The sequence below is a fragment of the Telopea speciosissima genome, chromosome 6, assembly GCF_018873765.1.
Source record: "Telopea speciosissima isolate NSW1024214 ecotype Mountain lineage chromosome 6, Tspe_v1, whole genome shotgun sequence".
NCBI lineage: Eukaryota > Viridiplantae > Streptophyta > Magnoliopsida > Proteales > Proteaceae > Telopea > Telopea speciosissima.
In genome coordinates, this window is record NC_057921.1 from 11,795,172 (window position 1) to 11,803,609 (window position 8,438).

General features: G+C 42.4%; 1 non-coding gene across 1 annotated transcript; it reads left to right on the top strand.

The window, feature by feature from the left end:
* Positions 1-2,031: 2,031 nt before the first annotated feature.
* LOC122666378 lies at positions 2,032-2,138 on the top strand. The gene has a single exon (XR_006333571.1). It is a non-coding gene; the product is annotated as a small nucleolar RNA R71 (small nucleolar RNA).
* The last annotated feature ends 6,300 nt before the right edge of the window (positions 2,139-8,438 follow it).

The window sequence follows — 8,438 nt, forward strand, 5'->3', positions numbered from 1 at the left end:
AACTCTAATGTGGGGGGCTCAATAATAGAGGATTTAGGAATGGAAGTAGATAGGGGTCCAAGGGGCTCCAAAGGTGGTTGGATGCTCCAGACCTCAGATAAGGGAGTATCATCAACACCCTCCAATTCTTGCATACATTCTTGAAATCCTGAATCAAAATCAATCTCAAAGAACGTATCAATATCATCAGGAAATCCTTGAAGCATATGCACCTCTTCATCCATGTCAGGCTGCTTGCCCAACCTAAACACATTGAAGTCAACAGAAGTATTGCCAAAAGATAATTTCATGAGACCATTCCTGCAATTAATTAAAGCATTACTGGTAGCTAGGAATGGTCTACCCAATATGATTGGGATTTGGTCCTTGAAGTTGGCAGTGGGTTGGGTATCTAAAACAATAAAATCTACAGGAAAAATAAATTCCCCAACCTTCAACAGGACATCCTCAATCATTCCCTTAGGAACTTTAACCGATCGATCTGCAAGTTGAAGAGTAATTTTGGTCGGTTTCAGTTCTCCCAATCCCAGTTGTTGGTAGACATGAAAGGGTAAGAGGTTCACACTTGCACCAAGGTCCAATAAGGCATGATCAATAGTAGTATGGCCTATAGTGCAAGAGATGGTGGGGCTTCCCAGATCCTTATGCTTGGCTGCGACTGGCTGTGAGATTAGAGAACTAATGTTAGCAGCCAAGAATGCCTTTTTGGGCACATTGGTGGTCCGCTTTTGGGTGCATAAGTCTTTGAGGACTTTAGCATAAGCGGGGATCTGGGCAATAGCATCCAACAAGGGGATATTCACCTGAACCTGTTTGAACACATCCAATATCTTCTCCATAGAAGGAGACTTCTTGCTAACCAACCTATTTGGGAAAGGGGCAGGTGGGGTATAAATTCTTTCAGGGTTGGTCTTTTTAACTTCCTCAACAGAATCCTCTTTGGTTTCCTCAACCAAATCATCTAGTATATCTTTAGGTTCATCAGACGAACCTGAAACTGTAGGCACTTCAATGGCCTCTTCAGAAGGGGGAGAGTCAATAGGAGTATGAGATGATAAAGACTGAGGTGCACTAGCCTGTTGATACTCACGGCCACTCCTTAAAGCATAAACAACATTTACCTGTCTAGAGGGCCCTTGGTGCTGTTGGCCTTGTGCAACATTGGTTGGAGGAGCTTGGGTACCTTGTTGAATATGAACCTGATGCCTAGGATTTGGCTCAGGCTGGCTAGGTAACTTCCCTGTTTCTCTCTCATGCAGGATTGTGACAAGCTGGGTGACTTGTTTTTCCTTGTTATTGTGGCTTGTCATAAGAAGAGCTATCTTGTTGTCCATCTCATTCAGTCTTGTTGCCTCTCCTATATTGGTAAACCCTGGGGGTTACTGATAAGGTGCAAGGAGAGGAGGCCTAGCAGAATTAATAGAAGGTCCTGGATGAGGACAAGGGGGAAAGGGGTTAGGAGACATTCCTTGGCTTTGTGGTGCATAGTTGGTCCTTTGGGCACCAACCTGGCCTTGATGGTTAAAGTTGGATGGGCCTACTTGGTTCCCTTGATTCCATGAGAAATTGGGGTGATTTCTCCATCTTGGATTGTAAGTATTGCTATATGGGTTATTTTGGTAGAGAGCACTTACATTCTCAGTGCTGGAATTGCCCACCAAGGTGTTGGGGCATTCCTCAGAAAGGTGTCCAGGGGTTTGGCACCAACTGCATACCGACACATGGTTGACCTGGTTGACCAGATTAACTGGTATAGACTCTTTAAGAACTATGGACTCCAACCGTTTTATGAGGCTATCAAGTTTGGCCTCCTTGGCTGGCATACCCTCAATGAGATACCCCTTAGTGGTCCTTTTAGCCTCTTGGGAAGATTCCCATTCCCTAGTCTTATCAGCCAAGTTGGTTAAGAATGTCCATGCATCATTCTCCTCAGAAAAAGAAGTAAAGCCTGCTGGACACATAGACTCTACAAGTTGCTTGGTCTGATAATCAATACCCTCATAAATAATTTGGCATAGCTGCCACAAGTCAAAACCATGGTGAGGGCATTCTAAGAGGAGGTCCTTGAATCTTTCCATGAATTTAGAAAATGACTCATGTGGTTTCTGCCTGAACTGGAGGATGTCACTTTTAAGCTTATTGGTCTTGTGAAGAGGGAAGAATTTTCTCAAAAAGACAATGGTGAACTCATCCCATGTATTAATGGAGTTTGTTGGCAGTCCATAGAGCCACTTCTTGGCCTTGTCTTTCAGGGCAAAGGGTATAAACCTAAGCCTAACTGCATCATCAGTCAAATTCTGGACCTTAATTAGAACACAGACCTCCTCAAATTCCCTAAGGAAGAGATATGCATCCTCATTAGCCATCCCATGGAAATGGGGTAGCATGCTGATGAAGTTGGTCTTGAGTTCATAGTTATTCCCTGTAACAACAGGCAGACTAATGCATGAGGGCTGTGCAGCCCTGGTGGGGTAAAACCTATCCTTAAGAGTCTTGGGTTGTTGGTCACCCATGGTCAAAGGTGGTAGAGAAGGTGGTCTTCTAATAAGACGATTACTTGAATCACGAGTCCACACCTTAGCCACCTAAATAGATATGAGGTCTCCTTTAGAAAAATTAAAGAAAAATAAAACACTTAAAAAAAAATAAAAATAAAATAAAAAAAAAAAACTAGAAACAAGAGGGACCCCAAGGTAGATAGTGCATCTCTATCCCTCAAAAATCGAAACAATGGTTCAAAAGCTGTAAGGATGCCATATAGGTTGACAGCAAGGGAACCCGTATAGTCTTCTATAGCCACCTACGTGCGACTCCAATATGGATTCTGATGTAGAATGGAGGTCTACTATACGTTTATGTTTCCAACACTCTCACTATGTCGCTTTCCTGTTATCAAGAGTGGTTACCTCCAAAGATAAGTCACATGTCAATCCACCCAACCAAGTCAAGATGTAGCGTCATAGGTAACTTAATCCTATGAGGGACACCAAAAGATGGAGGGTTGAAGCATATGAAGGACTTTAGATTGGGCGCACACTATTTGAAACAGAAGAGAAACAAGAAGAGGTTTTCAAAAACTGAATTTTTTTTTTTTTCAAAAAAAAAAAAAAGAGAAAATAATAAACTAAAACACTTCGAACTACTTAAAAATCAGATAAATAAAATGGACAATAATCTCCCCGGCAACGGCGCCAAAAACTTATTTGAGTTAAAATAAAACCGCAAGCGTACGGGTCAATCGTAGCTACGGGTCGAACACGAGGAGATATACGCCACTCTATTTAACTAACTTAAAAGTAATGCAAAATGAACCAAATTAAAGTGTTAAATTAAACCAATTAAACTAACGAAAATCAATGCATCCTAACTCATAAGCATCTAACAAAATTAAGGGATTAAATCGGCGTCCTAACACATGAGCATCTAACCTATCAAACTAAAGCGAATTGAAAGGAATAAAAATGCAGCCACACCTACTAACCACATAAAAAGAAATAAGGGAATAAAAATGCATCCATAAACCACAACCATATAAAATTAAAATAAAAGAAATAGAGGGGGAAGAAGAAGAAGATAGAGAGAGATAGAGGAGATGGAGAATGAGATTGAGAGTTTAGATAGTAAAACCTGGATGTGCTTGCATGAATGTAAATGAAAAGCTTGAATACTTGCATAAACTTACCATGGCCTCCTCTTCTAAATCTTCAAGTCTTGTCATCAACTTAAGAACTTAGACTAGAAGGCTTAAAACCTAAACTAGAATTAAGAAATTACAACCCAATTGAAGACTTAAATTGAAATTAAAGCATAAACTAAACCTATTATAAGCATTAACTAAAAATTATAAAAGTAAATTAGAACTTAGAAAAGCCAAAAATCACAAATTAGAAGGAGAAGAAGAGAAAAAATTTCACTAAGTGAATGAGCAAATTTTTACAAGAGAGGTAGGGGGTATTTATAGGTGGAAGAGAGGAGAAGAGAGAAGATGGAAGTGTAGGAGAAATATTCCCTAAGAAAAGAGAATATTCTCTTCTCTTTCCTCTTTTACAATGCCTTGAATCCTAAGAAAAAAAAAAAAAATAGAAAGAAGAAGAAGAGAAGATTGTTTACATAGACCTTCTATTTCTAGAAAAATAAACTTCCAATTTTAACAAGTGCTTCCTTTTCTTTGTAGATATCTTCTCCAAGCAATAAAATCAAAGCATCTTTGATTTTTCAACCTTCCATAGATGAGAAAATATAAATCTATCCCAAGTAGAATTTCAGAAGTGCCCTTGAGAAGTTGGAGGAGAGAGAGAGTAAGGGTGATGACTAGGATTCCTTCAAGAATAAATAAAATATCCATTCTATCCTTCAGAAAACGTGGAGCATGGGGTGCTTATATAGGTCTCACCATTGTGTTCCTTGCGAAAAATCATAAAAAATAGACCCAAATTTCATCCAATTCGGAGTTGGGGAGCCTAAGATATCTCAAGTTGAAGTTGGACTGTCCAGAGCCTTCCAAATGGAATCTTTCGGGTACAGTAAAGTAACTTCTGATAATTTCATTAAGGCCCCATCCGTTTCACTTTGTCCCCATCCGACTGTCAATAATTATAAATAAACCCCTGCAGACCATTTTCACGCGTCGTTACGAAAATGGCCATAACTTCTTCGTTTCAACTCGGAATTAAGTGCCGTTTGAACCATTGCAAAGCTGACTCGATGGGCTATGCATCCATTTACACTTCTAAAAAGCTTAAAAACATCTCCTTAGCATCATCTCCTTCATTTTCACAAGAATTCACCTAAACCCTGAAAAGCACAAGAAAGCACCGAGTAACTCTGTCCAATGTGGTAAAATGTATAATTTATGCCCTAAAATTTCACACATAAATGTGCTCATCACTGACCTTAAAAGAAAGCTTGTCATGCTATCTACACAGACTACCAAGCTCACAGAGGAGCGAGATCGGTGTCATAACCAGAACATGGATCTGATGAAGTTTTTAGAGGATATGAGTGACGAGGCCCAGGAGACCATGGCTATGGTGGAGGAAGATTGACTTTCAACCAAGATGTCTGTGATTGATGACTTCAAAGCTTCAGCAAAATTTGGTCGGATCATCATGTCCTACAACACTGACGCTTTTGACAAGGGTGCCAATCATGCCTGCAGACATGTGCTGGGAAAGCTTCCGATCTTCGACTTTGCAGATTATGAGTATTATACCCCAACCGATGAAACAACCATAGTTAATGCAATTGATGGTCGGGTAGAGGAAGGTTTGGAGGTCGATCAAAAGATCAACTTTGAAGATCAGGTCACCGAGGACGAGCTGGGCAAAAAAGAGGATGGGGAAATATGAGTTTTTTTTTGGCTTGTTGTTGTTGTTTGTTTTTGTTTTTTTGTTTTTTTGTTTTTTTAGAGTGTTTTGGAGAGAATATTTTACGAAGGATGCTCTGATCTGTGGATAATTTTGGGTAGCCTGTAGATGGCTATTTTGTTTAGATCAGTTTTTATTACTGCTGATCTTTGTGAATTTTTGAATGCATATGCGTGATCGATCTTTTTCCTTTCTTTTTACTTCCTTTTATCATACTTTTGAGGGCTTTACCATCCTGAAGGTCGGCCTCATCTGCTCATGGATGAGGACGATCTTCGTCATTGCCTCAGAATTGAGGGCTTTACTAACCCGGAGGTCGGCCTCGTCTACTCACGGATGAGAATGATCTTCGCAGTTTACCTCAGAATTAAGGGCTTTACCAACTCGGAGGTCGGCCTCATCTACTCACGGATGAGGACGATCTTCATTGTTGCCTCAGGATTGAGGGCTTTACTAACCCGGAGGTCGGCCTCGTCTACTCTCAGATGAGGACAATCTTCGTAGTTTGCCTCAGAATTAAGGGCTTTACCAACTCGGAGGTCGGCCTCGTCTGCTCATGGATGAGGATGATTTTTACAGTTTGCCTCAGAATTGAGAGCCTTACCAATCCAGAGGTCGGCCTCGTCTGCTCACGGATGAGGATGATCTTCGCAGTTTACATCAGAACTGAGGGCTTTACCAACCCGAAGGTTGGCCTCGTCTGCTCACGGATGAGAATGATCTTCGTCGTTGCCTCAAGATTTAGGGCTTTACCATCCCGGAGGTCGGCCATGTCTACTCACGGATGAGGATGATCTTCGTCAATGCCTCAGAATTGAGGGCTTTATCAACCCAGAGGTCGGCCTCATCTACTCACAGATGAGGAAAATCTTCGTCGTTGTCTCATATTTCAGGACTTTACCAACCCAAAAATTGGCCTCGTTTACTCACGGATGAGGATGATCTTCGCAGTTTGCCTCAGAATTGAGGGACTTACCAACTCAAAGGTCGGCCTCGTCTGCTCACAGATGAAGACGATCTTTGTCGTTGCCTCAGGATTAAGGGCTTTACCAACCCAGCGGTCGTCCTCGTCTACTCACGGATGAGGATGATCTTCGCAGTTTACCTAAAAAATAAGGGCTTTACCAACCCAGAGGTCGGCCTCGTCTGCTCACGGATGAGGATGATCTTCATCGTTGCCTTAGGATCGAGAGCTTTACCAACTCAGAGGTCGGCCTCGTCTACTCATGGATGAGGACGATCTTCATCATTGCCTTAGAATTGAGGGCTTAATCAACCCGGAGGTCGACCTCATCTACTCACAGTTGAGGACGATCTTCGTTGTTGTCTCATATTTGAGGACTTTACTGACCCGGAGGTCGGCCTCGTCTACTCACGGATGAGGATGATCTTCGTAATTTACCTAAGAATTGAGGGATTTACCAACCCGGAGGTCGGCCTCGTCTGCTCATGGATGAGGATGATCTTCATCGTTGCCTCAGGATTACGGGCTTTACCAACCTAGAGTTCGGCCTCGTCTACTCACGAATGAGGATGACCTTCACAGTTTGCCCCAGAATTAAGGGCATTACCAAGCCAAAGGTCGGCCTCGTCTGCTCACGAATAAGGACGATCTTCGTAGTTTGCCTCAGAATTGAGAGCTTTACCAATCCGGAGGTCGGCCTCATCTACTCATGGATGAGGACAATCTTCATAGTTTGCCTCAGACCCGAGGGCTTTACCAATCCGAAGGTCAGCCTCGTCTACTCACGGATGAGGATGATCTTCGTCGTTGTCTCAAGATTAAGGGTTTTACCAACCTGAAGGTCAGCCTCATCTACTCACGGATGAGGACAATCTTCGTCATTGCCTTAGAATTGAGGGCTTTATCAACCTGGAGGTCGACCTTATCTACTCATGAATGAGGACAATCTTCGTCGTTGTCTCATATTTGAGGACTTTACCAACCTGGAGGTCGGCCTCATCTACTAACGGATGAGGATGATCTTCACAGTTTGCCTCAAAATTGAGGGATTTACCAACCAGGAGGTCGACTTCGTCTACTCACAGATGAGGACGATCTTCGTCGTTGCCTCAGGATTAAGGGCTTTACCAACCCAGAGGTCGGCCTCATCTACTCACGGATGAGGACGATCTTCGCAGTTTGCCTAAGAATTAAGAGCTTTACCAACCCGGAGATCAGCCTCGGCTGCTCACGGATGAGGACGATCTTTGTAGTTTGCCTAAGAATTGAGGGCTTTACCAACTCGGAGGTCGGCCTCATCTGCTCATGGACAAGGATCATGTTCGTAGTTTGCCTCAAAATTGAGGGCTTTACCAACCTAAAGGTCGGCCTCGTCTGCTCATGGATGAGGATGATCTTTGTCATTGCCTCAGGATTGAGGGCTTTACCAATCCGAAGGTCAGTCTCGTCTTCTCATGGATGAGGACAATCTTCATCATTGCCTTAGATTTGAGGACTTTACCAACTTGGAGGTCTGCCTCGTCTACTCACGGATGAGGACGATCTTTGTTGATAATGTGTGTGACATTACATAATAAGAGGAGACATGTCTGGGGTAAATTGTCTTGAGTATCCCATTTGTTGGAAAATTGCTTTACACACGTGCTGTGGTAAAGTAAGCTGAAATAAAAAAGAACATTTTTTTTTTAGGTAAATGTGAGTGTATAAGACTAAGAAGAAGAATAAAGTAAAAAAAAAAAGGTAGCCTTCTCCTACCCCTTAGACAGGCCTAAGGAGGAAGGAGGGCCCCCACACCCTGAGGACAACCTCTCGGTTATACAAGGATGCCAAACCCAAAATCAAGGAGGTCTAAAATGAGTCTTCTTGTCCGCGTCGTTCTGTATCAACACCAGCAGATCTCCTGGAAGATCCAGAGGATAGATAATAGATTCCCCATCCCCATTATCAATGGAAGCAATAAAATCCGCCGATTGATTCAGCTCCCTCCAAACATGCCTGATTTCCTTATGAGGTAGTTGGTCCAAGAGAGCAGTAATCCGGCACTTCAATACATACACACTCCAAGGTCAAGTAATCGTGCCATTAAGAATATCCACTGCCAACTTTGA